Here is a 16320-nt window from a genome sequence, read left to right as displayed (position 1 = left end):
ACTGTTTGCTTTCCAGGGAAAACAGGAGCTGAAATCAAAGTCAGCCCTCGGTGGAAACACGAGCAGCTCTGCTGCGAGCAGCTCGGATTTACTCTGTACCTCCCCAGTCGGAGGGGCCACGCTCTGAACCAGAGCATCCCTTTCGGGTGGCAGATATCGCTGGGGAGAAACAGCTGTTATTTCCACGTTTGCTTTGTTGCCTTGCGAGCTTTCTAAAGGGTTTCCCAGTGGTTTTAATATATAAACAGCTCCTGAGATAGGCTAAATGGGATTCTGTACTTGCTGGTTTGATCTCAGACTTGAGGCATTCTCCTCGCTACCCCCACTCCCTGCAGAAAACTGAACTTTTGGCAGCCACTGGTGGAAAACCCGTGGCCTGAGAGCGGGGATGTAACATCAAACCAACCAGCAGGGCTGCCTGGCGCAGGCAGTGACAGCGGCACTGGGCTCTGCGGTGGCGCTGGCAAGGGTCCACGGAGCCGTCCCAACATGCGTGGGGAACAGCTCCAGCTCACCCAGAGCCAGACCTGATGGCCAGGACTGGGCCTTTATTCAGCTTTCCTGACCTTGGCAGTCCTCCCCAGCAACCTCTGCTCCCTCTCTCCAGCAGTTTCCTGAAGAATGTGCTCATTGACTACGGTAATTCGGGACCTCGCTGTGTGCTTAGGTTGTTAAATGATGTCCCTGCAGACTGCACTCGGGACAGCAGTACACAGCTCGGCTTCTGGAGAAGCAGTACAACTTCCAGCAGCTACAGACATCTCTCTGGTTTGTCAGATGGAGCCTTCATCCCCTCCCATCCCAGCCCTCCCTATGTAGGATGTATTTGCAGCCTGTTATGTGAGGATTGCTGGTGCTGGGCTCTAGGGGAATACCACAAGGCAGGGTACTTTGAGAAAGCCAGCCTGAGGCCAGTTCCTGGATTGAAAACTTTTCTAACTTCAGGATTTTTTTTAGCATAATAATATTAATCTTTAAAACCAGTTTAAATTTTTGTTCCTGAAAACATTACAGTAATGTGAATGAAAGTAATTAGCTCTGTGCTTCCTGAAATTACACATTTTCCCAGACGTGGGCTTTGTAATAACAGCAGCAGGGCATTTTTCATGCCTTAGGAAGGCTTTGTGTGCCCCCAAACCTGCCTATTTCATAGAACAATATTAACTTTCCATGCAAAACCTTGTTTCTTTTTATGGGGTTGACTAGAAAGCTCTGTAACCCCACCAAGCTCGCAGCAGGAGTAACTTCTGCCTCCAGTATCAGGAGTAAGCCCAGCTCCATCCCTCTTCTCTCAAGCTGCTCATACATCAGGACACAGCAATGCAGCAGACAAAGATGCAAAGCCACCAGCATCTCTGAACAGCACCAAAACATGGCTGGGCACAGGGCAGGAAGGTGGCCCTGCTACGAGCAAGGAACCCCCCCAGTGTATGGGATAAGGAAAGCCATTACCAACAACACTGCCCCTGTTCAGTGTGCCAGAAGAAACTCAGCTCCTGGGATGCTGCATTTCAGCAGATTCATTTTGCCTTCTTCTAAACCCACCAGGGCAGCCACCACAGAGGCTTTCCAAGCAGCATGTGCAGACGAAGGAGCGTGCAGGGAAGAGCCCTGCATCACACCATGGGCCCTGTACAGGAGCACCGGCTGTGACTGCTCACAACCACAGAGGAATGGAGAGATCCACACAGCCTGTTCCCAACCACAGCACCTCAAAGGCCAAACGAACTCCTGGCAAGCTGACCGAGGAGCAGCCTTCCTGCCTACAAGAGAGGCCCTGCACACGAGTGGCAGTGGAAGAACATGCTGTTCTATACCAAGGTAGGAGAAGGCGGGTGCTGCAAGGAGGGACCTGCCAACACCCAGCAGCAGAGACCAACGCTGCTCACCAGGACCCAGAGCTACTGCTGACAGAAGCTCAGCAGGATGTGGACCCCAGTGCCTGGGGCAGAAAAAAGGAAACATGACCCCAGCCCATCCCTCATCCCCCAGTACAGCTCCAGTTCCCCCTGCAACAGAAGGGGAAATGCAACACGAGGCTGAGTTCTGTTTTACAAACAGTGCAGAAAGGTAGGCAGGGTCACACAGGCAGAGGAAGCCAGGAGAAATCAGCCTGGAAACCAGCTATGTGGTTATGTTCAATTTGATTTAGAAATTTCATTATATCTTTCTGTATTTTCTTTTTGTATGTCCTTCAGCAAAGGGGCTCCATTCAGTGTATGCATCATTTGCGTCACTGTCCCTCCTCCCACTGACAAACAGAAGTAGCAGCCTTCATTTCCTTGCTCTGGAAGCAACAAAAGCTGCACCCCACACCCCCTCAGAAACCAGACGTCCAACTCCTGTTCACTCCCAATGTCACAAACAAAACAGATAAATAAAATGAGAAAAACCAACAAAACCTGATGCAATGAGCAGAGATCACATCTGGCAGTTCTGGAAGAAACATGGGTAGGAAATGCAGCATCAGCCCCACACCACCCTGAGATCAGGAGAGGCCCCTGTGTGTGCACTTCTGTCGTGGAGCATTACCATGTCTGTACTGAAACACGAGGGGAAAAAATACAAATCAGAAATCAGCACATAAGTCACAAGAGATCCCAATCACTGCCTTACAACTTTGTAAACATGAATCTGCAAAGCTTCTGCAAGAAATAAGATAATTACTACCTTGATAAGAGATTTTTAAAACTAGCCTTTATCAAATCACTTCCAAAATAAAATCATTGCTTCGGTCCTCAGCAAGCAAACAAACAAAGCCATGACAACAGCAGATGCAGGCAGAATAGCAGCACTCATTTCCCAGATCCTGCTCCCATTTGCGGGCTGGTTGCAGCTTGGCTGTGCCCACGTTGCAGGGGAAAGCCTCCTTCCACCAGGCTTCCCCTGTCTGAACCCTCCACAGACCAACTCCTGCCTTCAGCCAGGTTCCTGTGCACAGCATGGCTGAGCCCAAACCAGCCCTCAAAGCTTTCATGGCTGTAACCAGGCTCAAAGCGACGGGCAGCTCCAGCACAACCCCAGCAGGGACATAAATGCCATGAAAGACATGAGCAAAGGTGACAGCCCACCCAGAGTTACACAAATCAAAACCACAGTGGCTGAAAAGGTGACTGTGGGTGACAACTGCTCTGCCCATCTGTCTGGTTTGGGTAGGCAGCAGTTTTGGGCAGCACGGTTTCTAAGGGGTTCCTCCAGACCAACGCTGAGGCTTTAAAAGGAGAAGTGGTTGTATCTATGAAGAACAGCTCCTTTTCTGAGTTAAAGTGGTTGAAAGATTTGTTTCATCCAGAATTTGGAGGCAAGAGAAAGAACAGGGAAGCAAGTCATCAACAGCATGACAGGCATAATGCAACACACCTGCGAGGGGCAGGAATGCAAAATGATACTTTATGAGACTGCAACAAATGGAAAGGACATTCAAAAGACCAGAGAAAATGGAATGACCTGCTCAGAGGACAATCATGAATCCAGGAGTACAACGTATGCCATGTTCTAGGGATGGAGATCCTCGCTGACCACCCTACTCAACATGGTCACCAGGATTTCTAGCAAATGCAGAGATGTATTTGTGCTTTCCTCAAAACTTAAGCAGCTGACACAAACTTGAGTCATCACAGGCATGAAAGCACCAGAGGATTGTACAAACGTACACAACTGCATATATCTTCATAGAAATGCTCATCATGGAAGAGGAATGTTTTGAGCACTCTACATCTTGAGTCCATAAAAGCATTTCAGTGATTGCATTTGGTGCATATTGAACATAAACATCTTTATCTTTCCCGGCCAAGAAGAGCACATTTAGTATTACATTAATAAATTTCACTCATTCCTACGACCATCATGATCATTAACCAATACAGCACTTGAAACAGCAGAAAACTCCAAAGCCTTATGTAGGCTTTTAGTCACTATTTTGTGATGCTTACATCATCCTGCTCACACAAGCACTTATTTTTACAATAGTGCTACTGAATACCTTTGGGTGACTGGTGCTCCTGCTCCTGGTTATGCTCACTCAAATGCTAGCGCCATGACTTGGTTGGATGCTGACCAAGCAGTGATGCAAGGCCTGCTCCCACAGACCATTTAATCATCAACGCAACAGCAGGAGGAAGTGTGCTCATCTACTAACTACTGCACAAGGAGCACGGCCAAATATGACTCCATTGGAAAATCCCTCCAAGATAAGCTTTGAAGTGCCCTGGGAACAAAAGGGAAAGTGGCTGTTGGGTTTGAGGAATGCACTCAGCACCAAGCAAAGGAAAAATGTATACACTGCAGAAAGCACAGAAAGGATAGACTTATTTGTAGCCTTCCTTCTAAGAAGGAACAAAGGAAGCAGATTGCCTTCCTTCTATTCTTGGCCCTGCCCATCTCAGGCCCACAGAGCAGGTAGGGTGGCTGATGATACCAGGACTCCAACATTTCTCTGGACAGTGACAGCTCCGTGGGAAGTGATTTGACCACTCGTGCATCCCCCAGGCCACCCACTTGTGCCACCTCCACTGGGACATTCAGAATCCATCCACCCATCTCATTAGGTGCCATCCAAGAGCAAAAGACATCATAGGAGGGACATCACCCCAGCTGAGGTGCAGAGAGAAGTCATGAACCACAGCAGAGACTCAGTTCCTTTCTTTGGGAACCAGCAACTACAGGAAGAGCCCCAGGGCTTCTTAGTACAGCCTGAATGTTTGGGTTTTGTTTGTTTGTTCTTCTCCTTTCAGCAGCTCTTGGGAACTCAGAAAGCCCTCTAGCCTTGCTACAGCCTTTGCCTGAAATATCTTGTCCTTACATCTCCAGGAAAGCTGCAGAGGGGACATTTGAGTTTGCTCCTCCTTCCTCAGGGCACCTCTTGGGAAAAACAGTGTTGCTGGGGGGATTCTCAGCTGGGAGAAGAGCCCAGGGGCTTCGGTACCCAAAAGGCCCTTCCTTTCTTTGCCCCAGTCAACAGAACTTGTACCAGGAAGGGGGAGGAATCAGCAACTAGCCCTGATCCCTCTTGGGAAAGTGAAAACCTCTATGGTTGTTCTCTGAGCAGATCAGACTTCCTCTTGCTGTGAGGGTCACTGTTTTATTTCGAATCTTGCACTTCATAGCTCCCACTCGGTTTTGTTGTGACTGCTCCAACATAGCTGTGAGACAAGGCAGCTGTCCCAAAGACGCAAGCGAAAGTGCCAGAGACAGAGCAATGTGGGGACAGCGGATGTGGGAACAGTTGGCTGGAGCTGGCTCTCATCTGAGATGGGGCAGCACTACAAAATGGATACATGAGTAAGTAAGCATCCCAGAACCTAAGAGACCTAATTCCTTCTTACATTGCCTTGCAAGTCACAGTGACAAAGCCTTGGCGCACAATGTAAGTTCCCAAGGGCACTCACAGAGCAGAAGACACTCACGGAACTTCTAGCAGGGCTTTCTCCTCTACGAAGTAAAATCCCAAGACTATGCTTAATAACAGCATGAAAAAGTAATGAGGCTTTAGTTATTTCTACTGCTCCACTCAGAAAATTAGCAGGGCACAAATAGAGTAGGTACAAGAAGACGTGAGCTATACAAGAACAAGTATTGTGCAGACTGCAGGAAAAACATACAGATATTTAACAAAACACCCCCCAAAAGCCTGACTTCTGCTGAGAATTTTGTCTTCCCTTTCCTTGCTTGCCTGAAGTTTCCAACAGGTTTACTGGGAAGCTCTGGCCCATGCCTCCATCAGTGGCAATGGGCAGGTGATGATGGACACCATCCTCATCAGCCTTCTGCCCCATGCCTGACCTCTAGTCCATGGGGAAAAACCTGCCTTGACCCACCAATATATAGAAAACAGACCATGAGGGTGAGCTGCCCAAGGCCACCTAAGAGGACACCTATATCCTCCCTCAAGCCCTTGGATGGTGCTCGAGGAGCAGCGTTAATTCATGTAACTCACATCAGCAAGCAGCAGCTCCATCATGTCATTCCACCCCCCAGCCAGGGCATGGGGAGGGTAGGAACTCAAGGAGGACACGTCACAGCAAGGCAGGGGAGAGATAACGTGCAGCTCTCCAAAAACTGAGGGATGCCACGCAGCTGCTGCCTCTCATCTTGCAAAAACTATGGCTGATGGAGGAACTGAGATGCCCAGCAGATTTGTACTGGAGAAAATTAGAGCTGCCCAAGCAGGCACTGAGCATGTGCTGATAACATAGAAAAGCCTAAAAAAAATAAACTAAAATAGAAAGTTACTCCACCTCTGTTGCACTCCTCCATGCTCCTGGATTAAGGTTTCCCAGACAAGTAAGGGAATTACTCAGTAGGATGTGCCAAGATCAACAGAGCCAGAGACAAGTTCCAGACAGGAGAGAATCCAAGCTCTGTGCTTTGTAGGTCGGAGGGTGACTGCAATCACTCCCACCCCTGTGGCAGTTTCCCTTCACAGTGAGAGCCCCAAGCCTGGATGCTGGCTCCCTTGGGACAGGGAGCGATGTACAGTGTGATAAGGGATAACACCACACAGTGCCTGCAGAGCTGCCCTTCTCTGCAGCCAATTGGTTCTTCAAAGAAAGAACTTGTCTGCACGAGGAAAAGCCCTGCAGCCCAGCAGCTGCCTGCGGAGCTGGGGAGTTTGCACCCCCTGAGAAAGCTCCTGCTCACATCGAGCTGACCCTGGCTGCCTGCGAGAGCAGGGAAGTGCTTGAGGCCAGCCTCTTACATGGGATGCAACAGCAGTATGGGATAGGGCAGACATCACAGCATCAGTTTAATAAATACAATCAACCTCAGTCCCAAGAACAGCCCCGATTGCACCCCTACAGCCTCCCCTGAGGCATCTGCCGGGGCAGGCTGGGTGCCCAGAGACCCCAAGCCATTCCCAGTGCACATTCGTGATCTAATGCAGTATTTCAGTTCAAGCAGCCTTTTCCTCCCCTACCCCTGCTCCACAGGGCAGGATACATCCAGCCAAGCTCCCCCAATCCCCACCAAGGAGAGAGCCACATTTCATCCTTCCATGGCTGCCCAACTCCAATCCCTCAGCCTCTCCCAAAATGAAGGCAGCTGTGCGCTCCTTGTATTTCCCCCCAAAGAGGAATAAGGCCCAGCTGCAGCCCGCAGCACCTGCAGCTAAATCCCTGGCATATTATTTGAAGTTTTGATAGTCTTAAATAAGACAGCTATCCCCTCCTCAAGGATTTGCCCCGGGAGAGGCAAGACAAAGAAGGGGGAACACCTCTGGGTCCTTCCCCCAAGAAGGGGTCAGCTCGAGGCTCACAGATCCCCCATGTTTCTGCAGACAGAAGAGAGTTTTGCAGGAGCCCTCCCCTCCTGTTTGTTGCATCCCAATGAGCTGTGGAACCAAAAAGCAGGGAGCCCGGGCAGCCTCACCACATCCAGCCATCCCCACAGCACAAGAAACCCAGGATAGGGAAACACAAAATCAAGGCAGGACCCATCTTCCTCTTTCATCCCCATGAGAGCCATAAACTTAAATCCCAACAGATGGCACCAAAGCTGACTGGAAATAGGGAGGAAATTGCTCTTAATCCCGTTTTCCTCCTTCTTTCTCTGCTGGTAGGAGGCAGCGGGGCCCAGACTTTTATAACCCCTCCACGTTCCCTGCAACAGGGATGGTGCCAGGACACCTTCCCCATAGGAGCCAGCCAAAAGCTTGCTAGATCACAGGCTCATCCACGCTTCCAAGTGGAGAGGCAGCTGGATGGAGCACAGACAAAAGCAATGAAGCAATCGGAAAAGAAGTTTTAAAGAATTCCTCGTGTCAAGAAATGTTTACTACAGAAAATATCAGTGGAACCACATTTTTCAAGAGGAAAAGCCTTTGCTCTGACATCTCCCATCTGTTTTATTAAAAGAGCTCTGGGGAGGCTGATATCTTAGAGGAGGTGCACGAGTCAATGATTCACTTGGCAGGAGTGCTGAGAGCCTCAGAACTGGAAAGCACGGAGTGAGCAGGGCAGTCATCATCTTTGTGTCATGTGCTGGAGGGAGCAAGGCATGGAGAGGAGCAAGAGATGTGCAGAGGGACTGCTCGGCTTCAGGGACTGAGGTGTAACTGCAGGAAGGACTTCAGACCGGGCAGTAACATCAATCATATGATGGCAGTGGGTTGCTATGCAATAATCTCAAAAAGAAAACATCCATCCCACTGGTAACATCTGACAGCTTCGGCTTGCTAATTTTTGGCTGCTGCATGAGGAACAGAAGAAAATTTGCACCAGGTGCCCACGTGTCCCGCTCATGGGCTGAACATTACTTCATGCCCATAAGTAATCAGCAGAGCTGTCCATGAAGAATTAGCTGCTATTCCATGTGCACGCAGCTGAGACCTGCACTCTTTGACCTGAGCAACACGGGATGATTATGGGAGATGCAGTCACCACTCAACCCCTGCACGGCTGCACGGGAACTGGGGCAGGTGAGGCTCCCCATGGCTGGGAGCTCACACTGATGAGAGCGAGCATCAGAGCAAAGCAAGACCAAACTGCAGGTCCGAGGGGCCGGCCGCCTCCCAGCCTACAATGCACAAGCTGCTGTTGCCAAAGTATCACGTTGCCCAGCTTGGCTATTTTTGCCCTGTGGGCAGCCTGCCCGTAGCTGCACTGTTCTGAGAAATGCTCACCCTGCTTTGAATCCAGCAGCATCTCACCCTAGGGAACCGCTCCCATAGGCTGCTTTTTTTTTTTCCAGTATTCCCCTCCTGTGGGGGGGTACTCTGCAACCTCACCGTTCCTTTGCACTCTCACCTTTTACCATGCTCTCCTACAAGCCACCAGGCCCCCCATGGCAGCTGCTGACAGAGGAACAGAGCAGTGACAGAGAGATGAAGAAGTCTGGCACAATACAAGGGCTGTGCAAGGCAAGACAAGAAGCTGTGTCAGGAGGTGCCGACCCCATAGAGCTGGGATATTTTTGGAGAACGAGCTACCAGCTTTGAGACAGCTCGGAGCAGCAGAGCATCCCTTCCCATTTTCCCCCCAACCTCATAAGTTCTGAAATCTTGGAAGTTCCCCTGGATGGAAAACCTCAGTGTTGTTCAGCTGTGAATTACAGCTCCGGGAAGCAGCCAGCACTGCGCTCAGGACTCACTCCAGCAACAGGGATTTCACAAGTCTATTCATTCTTTTAGCCTCAGCAAATCTGTTCTCATAGGATGCTCTTGCAGGAGAGAGCCATCTTCCCACTTCTGCATGTTCCAACCCCAATTACAGGGGAAGGAGATATACTGAGCTGCCTCTCACCACAGCTGATGGGCAGTGGCCACTCACTCAGCTTAAACACCACCAATTTACATTGACAGCATCTGTAAGGAGTTGTTTTCCAGGCCCATGTATGCAAAAAAAACCTCCAGAAAATGCTTCTGAGATGGATACGTAAAAGCAGAAACAATCAGATGTGCAAGATTTACAATCACAGATTGCAAACAAAGAGCTGTCGAGCAGGCAGCAGCTGGGAACAGCGGGATCTCTGGGCACAACCTGTCCTAGCAGGAAAAACTATTATCTGTATAGTGCAAAAATTGCTATAATTGTTCTTCCTGTCCATGGTTCCTTTTCTTTCAACCCCCCCAGTACACCCAGAGGTTCTGCATGAACAGCCAGAGAAGTCAAAGAACACTCTGCTGTGTTTAATAGCTCCTTTCTCCCTCCAAAAATGAACTGGGGTCAGCAGCCCAGACCTGGCATTTCCATATTTCCCAGCCTGAGTGTTCTTAAGTCAGTGTAGTGCACTGCATGTCTTTCTGCTTAAAACACAGATTTCTTTCCACACAGTGAGTTAAAGGTGATGCAACCAATGAAGGAAAATAAATACACACAACTACGTCCTCCCTTCCTGCCTGAGCCTATTCCAAATATGCCAGATTTCAATCTGTATTCATCAAAAAGCCATGAAGAAACCTGATGATGAAAGAGCTTCAGCATTAACTGTGACGTGTAACAGAGGAAAGAATGATCTAAAAGTTAACAAAGAATTTCGGTGCTTGGGCGTCCACTGGTCGGCAGTGAATGTCTCACAGAGTCAGCAAAATGCCATCCTACCCATCAGATCAGGATGGAGGAACGCACAGGAGTGGGAGGTACTGCTCATGGTGCTATGGGGTCTCTGGGAAGACCTCTTTCGGACACCATAAATAGATCAGATATGCATGGCAGAGGGGGTTTGAACTCAAAACTCAGTCTGAACTCAAAGTAAGCATTCCCTACACCAGTATGGCATCTCTTGTTTAGAGCTGAGAAATGGGCACAGAGATGGAGAAGCAAGACCCTAAAATGAAGGACCAAGCCCAGCCAAGGAGAGCCTGAATCGCTTGGCTGAGATGCAAACAGCATTAGTTTCTCCTTATCATCAAGACAGGGCCTTTAGTTCCCTAAAAATGTCACCCTTATATAATTCATAGCAATGTAATTAATTTGAGACAATTAAAGCAGTCAAGCGTGTCTCTGCACTGCATGCCTCGGGCACGGCCAATCCAGCTGCAAGGAGCAGCTCATGAGAAGGGCCGGCAGTGCAAGACAAACAAGTTTGGAAGTGAGCTGCCATCTGGCATGGGTAGCAAAGGCAGAGATCCCCCTTTCTGACCAGGCAATGTGCTGCCAGATCCCACTGATTGCTGGGCACAACTGAGGCACGTGGGGCTCTTGCTCTGCTGCAAAGAGGCACGGCCAGATGTTCAGCAACACCAGTTCCTGCTTCGACACCTGGGCAGTGTCCCAGCACGGGTCACCAAAAGCCTTTTTGCAAAGTGTTGTGCAATGCCTATTGCGCTGAATCACACACTACTAAGGCAGGGTGGTAAAACTAGCTGAAACCCATTCAGACCCTTGACTATTCTGTTTAGGCTGCACACCAGCCACTTATGTTCATCATCCTGTGCAGCAGGTACCCGGTATCTCTCATTTGTGCGGGACACAGATGACATGCAAAGCAGAAACTGGCTAAAAGCATCCTGCCAGCCCCAGCCCCATGAGCCCATCCATATTCCCAACTGCTCAGAGAACGATTGCATTCTAAATAGGTCATGAAAACAGTGCTGGCAACCCAGGAGGAGCTAGACTGCGGGCTAACAAGAAATCGTGGGGTGCTGGGAGTTGGGCTGGGAAAGCACTGACCCATTATCATAGAACATCTCGGGTTGGAAGGGACCCATAAGGATCATCAAATCCAACTTAAGAGAGTGAGGCAGGACCCAAAACCTGAGGGCAGCACAGGAGACAGCGCAGGTGCAGCTGTAACAGCCGCCCTCAGCCACGAGAGCTCCATCACGCAGACAGAAATCACATCCCACATCACCCTGATGGGAACTGAAAGGCAATGTGCTCCGGCTCTGTGGGCACAGAAGAGCACTTCAGTCTGCTACGAGCTCTGCACGGAGTGGTTTTCTTTTAATACTTCTTTCTTTATGCTGGTGTTCGCACACTCTGGCATCTATGTTCTGAAAAACAAGGGACGTGCAAGGGATGCTTCGCCCTTGGACTCAGCCACAGAGCAGCTGTGGCTCTGACATCACAGCCCAAACCTGAGAACGCAACCTCCTCCAGCCAAGCGCAGCCCCCAGCAGCAGCGGCACATTCCGGAGGCGGTTCCCCAGCCCATAAGGGAACACAGTGTCTCAAACAATAAAGATCTCACAATGCCTCCAAATGTGCCGCAAAAGGACAATTAAAATGTTCTGAAGCCACCAGGGCACTTTATGCGGCAGCTTTGCGGTGGCAGCTTCGCGATGACTTTTTTTCCTGTTGCTGTCCCACGATTTCCCATGATATGGTGCAGCTGGGCTCAGCCCATGCTGGGAAATCAGGAGAGATAAGTGCAGCAGTGAGGCCATCCAGGAAGGATGCTGTCAGCACACAGAGGTGAGCTGAGGTGAGAGTTACGCAGCACCGATGAATCCCATGGGGCAGAAAGGCATTGCTCAGGCTGCAGCTGGGCAGAATTCCCCCTGCAGACCTCCACCTCAGCTCTGGGTCAGTGCTGGGGGCTGTCCTCAGCTATCCCATCCCCAGGTCTCCAGTGCCTTGGGTTTGCTGTCTCCCTTAAGCAGAGTGTTACATTGGATCAAATCATGGCAGAGAAAAGTACTTTGAAGTAATAAACACACTCTCCAAGAGTGAAACCAGGCATTCGCCCCATCTTCCTTCTGCTTTCTGCTGGGGAATTAAGCCCCCTGGTCACCAGGAGGGGTGCATTTCCAGGAGAATTTCCCTCTGGTGTAAAATGCCAATGGCTAAATAAATGCTGCATCCTTCTCACCAAAAGGATGATAAAGGAATAAACATGACAGCCCCTCCTGCTGCTGTGCCAGCAGCAGCATGGCTGCCCTGCTTGTGCTCTGCTGGGTCCATCTCTACCACGCATACCCCCTCCTGGTGACACACCAGTACCCGCAGTAAGGGACTGTCTCACTGCATGGGTGACACGAATGCTTTCTGTCCTCAGAAAGGTCTCCCCAGATCCTTCCTGGCTCACAGCAATGAGGAGCAGGGCTGAGAAATGCAGATTAGCACCCAGGAGGGAGCAGGGTGGTGGAGGGAAGGAATAGGATGGCTGAGGAGGCAGAGCCAACCCACAAAGCAGCGGTGCCATCAGCGTGGCCATGCAGGATGGGACTGGGAGGTGCTGGGCAAGATACAAGTGATGGTGAACAATAGCAAGAAACTTTCGTCTTTAGCATAGCATTGGGTTTTGGTCCATGGAAGGGGTTTCTCCGAGCATGGCTGACCTCATCGGTGTTATTCTGATGATGCTTTGGAGGATTTCCAGAATTCTATTGCAGTTGTTTGCTTATCTTCAGTGCATTCCAATAAAGAGTATAAAGAATCTGCTTTCTCCTACTTCAGTCGCTCCCAAAATGCTGTTAAAATGATGATCAGATTAGAATTGGTGCAGAGGGAGATACGAACCATTACCGAGCCCAGATCCCCTCTCGTGCTGCTGAGGTTCTCACTGAGCTGCCGTGCCCTTCCCCTGCACCCACCCCCATGCAGCTCTGATTTAAAAGTTTAACGAGGCAGCTGGGCAAATGACACCCGAGCCGTGCTGCGTAGTGCAAAAGGCTGTCAGAAAAGCCACCAGATCCTTTGCTGTAGCGGCAGCCAGCTACAAGCACTGCCAGAATAGCTGTAACCCTGCCGAAACAGCTTCAGCGCTGCTAAAACCTCTCCAAAAAGTGACTGTGGCTGAGAACAGCCTACAACTTTGCATGGGCTGTCACAGCAGGATCCATCCCTCCCACCGCAGACAGCAGCGTCTGGCCAGGGACACGCTTGGCTGAGACAAATCCACAAGCGGCTGTATTAATTACTGATGTGAGATTAAAAAAACACACACAGCGCTGATCACAATTTCCTCTGCCGTTAGAAAATACATGCACCCTTATCTCCGTGCCCGGCGTGTCCTGGGTACTTTGTCTTCTTCACAAATCTCAGGTCCAGGACACGGGAGATTACGTGAGAGTTTGTAATGGTGGCAGAAGACCAAAGAGAGTGGAAAAATACAAAAGGCAGAACAAGTGAGTTACGAGGCGTGCATGTAGCTGTAATCAGCTGGGGTTGAGCCTCCAGAAGCAGTGCCCCAGCGAGGCAGTGCTGGAACTGATGAAAATCACAGTGCTTGGGCTTGGTATGTCCACGTGGGCTGCACTTGTAGATGCACTGAAGGGCAAAGGGGCTTGGTAAAGAAGACTTTGCGAGGTTAAGCATGTTGCAAATCAACGTATTTAAGTTCTTGTTTGCATTTATAACAAGGATTTTTTGGTCTTATTATCGTACACGAGCACATCAGACATTTGTGAATCATAGAATCATTAAGGTTGGAACGACCACAGAGATCATCGAGTCCAGCCATCACCCTATCACTGCCATACCACTAAGCCATGTCACTCAGTGCAACATCCACCCTTTCCTTGAGCACCTCCACAGATGGTGACTCCACCACCTCTTCAAGCAGCCTGTGCCGTGCGTCACCAAATGGGACAAGCATTATATGCAAACCACCACGTCACTCGGCCGCTGCTGTGCCCTGCTGCTGGTGGAAGGTTTTGTGCCCACACACTGATGGAATCCCCATCACATGCAGCCTCCTTGACCACAGGGACCTGAGCCTCGAGGGAAAACCCGTGCTGTGGGGAGCAGCCCATGGCCACGTTTTTCTGGGGAGCACTGCAGCCTGGTGTATCCCACCGTGCTCCCCTATGGGCAGAGGGCAGCTTGCAGCACCCCATGGCAAGCTTTGGACCTCACAGCAGTCCTAAAGCTGTAAGTGCTGTGTGAGAACAGAGGTGATCTGTGAGATCTTAAAGAGGTCCCAGTAACACAGGAGTCCTGGACCGGTGGGAGCTCAGCAGGAGGTGAATGCTCTCCCTGAGCAATGCAGCTGTAAAGCTGATGTCTGTGCAGGGGGTCCCGGATGAGTGAAAGCAAATCGGTGATTGCAGCCCCCAGAGTCTCGCTTTCATGCAGGGCTGCCAAGAGCAAAGCAGTACTGACTCTGAAAGTACCACTGAAATTTCACATTGCAGAAAAAACAAACAAACAAACAAAACAAAAAAAAAAAAAACCAACACAGGAAGAGAAGAGACCAAAATGCCAAAAAGTTCAGTGAAGTCTCAAATGAGACACTGAAAGAACTCAGATGCGTTGGCTAACTTTGGGTGGCTCTTCCACTGGTGGGCACAGACAGCAGGAAGACTGAAAAAAGCATTGGGCTCAGCTGGGAATGTGAACATCACATTTACATGTGTCCAAGCCCATAAGAGCGGGAACAGAGGGATTTAAATGCAACAAGAAGGGGCTATAAGAAAGAAGGAGACAGACTCTTCAGCAAGGTCTGTGGTGATAGGACGTGGGGAAAAGGTTTCAAAGTAAAAAGGGGAGGATTAAGGCTGGATAGAAGGAAGAAGTTTTTACACCACAGGCAGTGAGGCAGTGGTGCAGGTTGCCCAGAGAGGTGGTGGTGCCCCGTCCCTGCAGACAGCCAAGGTCAGGGGATGGGCTCTGAGCACTGATGGAGCCGTGGGTGTCCCTGCTCAGTGCAGGGCTGGCACCAGATGGCCTTGAGGGTCCCTTCCGACTCCAACCATCCCGTGATTCTATGATTCCAAGAGACACAAGTCCAGTTTGGTGAGGTTTGAACCAGTAACCAAACACTGTCAAACTCAGATAACACTGGCATAAACTTTTATGTTGAAGAGGAGAATGGGTCATTTTTGCCTTGTTGTTATTAGAATAATAACGACTACTACTTCTGCAGTCACTTTCGAAGGCCCCTATGTAGAACTTGAGCCCTGTGGCAGCGGATGCTGTCTGAATGGTTAAACAGACCTGGTCCGTATCTCAGAGGGCTGCTATCCCTGTCTGACATTTATTGTGCAGCTCCTCGCTGTGTTACCAATCCCACTGGCTGGGGCTGCTGCCTATAGCTCTAAAAGCATCTGACAAACGTGAAAAAACCTTGAAACTCAATGCACCGGAAGACGAGAGGACACAAAGATCTCTGTTTTACAGATGAGGAAAAGAAGGGGAACAGGAGAAGCAAAACTCCGGTCACAAACAGCCCTCTGAGCCAGGGCTGTGAACCTGACACCACCACGTCGCTCTCACACTGCTCTCCAGACCTCTCCTCTGACGACTCCAGCAGCACACGGATGCTTTCCGGCATTGGGGGAGCTCTGGTTGCTCTAATGGCAGCCCCAGGGGCACTGATGTTTCTGATAAACCAGCACAGTGGTGTGATGTTTTCCTGAAGATCTGAACACAAAAAAGAGCTACCAGGTTGGGAACGACAGGTCCAGGGAAGAGATGAGTTGGCCAGAAGCTTTCCCCATTCCATTCCCCTCTCTTCTGCCTGGAGATAGTCAATAACCACCCTATGGGCACCTTGGTGACAGAGGAATGCCTCATGAATTATCTTTACACCTTTCCAAAGATTTTCTTGGAGAGAGCCACAAAGTACAAAGTTAAAGCAAACCTTCAGAGCAAAACTCCCTTATGTTAGGGTGTTTGGGGTGAGGGTTTAGGGCTCAGACAGCCCTTGTAAGAGTCGCTAATGTGAAATTTATTTTCACTGCAAACTCAAGTCTCCCCACGAGGATCTGCTCCTAACCCAAGTTTTCACGAGATGTAAAGGCCTGGATTTCAGAGAGGCTCAACACCCTTCCCAGATGCCACCACTGTCACCTGGGCACTCTCCCAAATCAGGTTCTTGCTGCAAGAAGCCAAGACCTTGGACACGAGATGCACTGAAAGCGCCCAGATGGCAAAGTGTAGAAGGTCGAGGACAAAGGCATGCGGGTACCCAGAGAGGCAGTTAGAGGAGGAAATGGCT

This window comes from Numida meleagris, chromosome 17, assembly GCF_002078875.1.
Source record: "Numida meleagris isolate 19003 breed g44 Domestic line chromosome 17, NumMel1.0, whole genome shotgun sequence".
In the NCBI taxonomy this organism is placed as follows: domain Eukaryota; kingdom Metazoa; phylum Chordata; class Aves; order Galliformes; family Numididae; genus Numida; species Numida meleagris.
Note: the sequence above shows the minus strand (reverse complement) of the source record.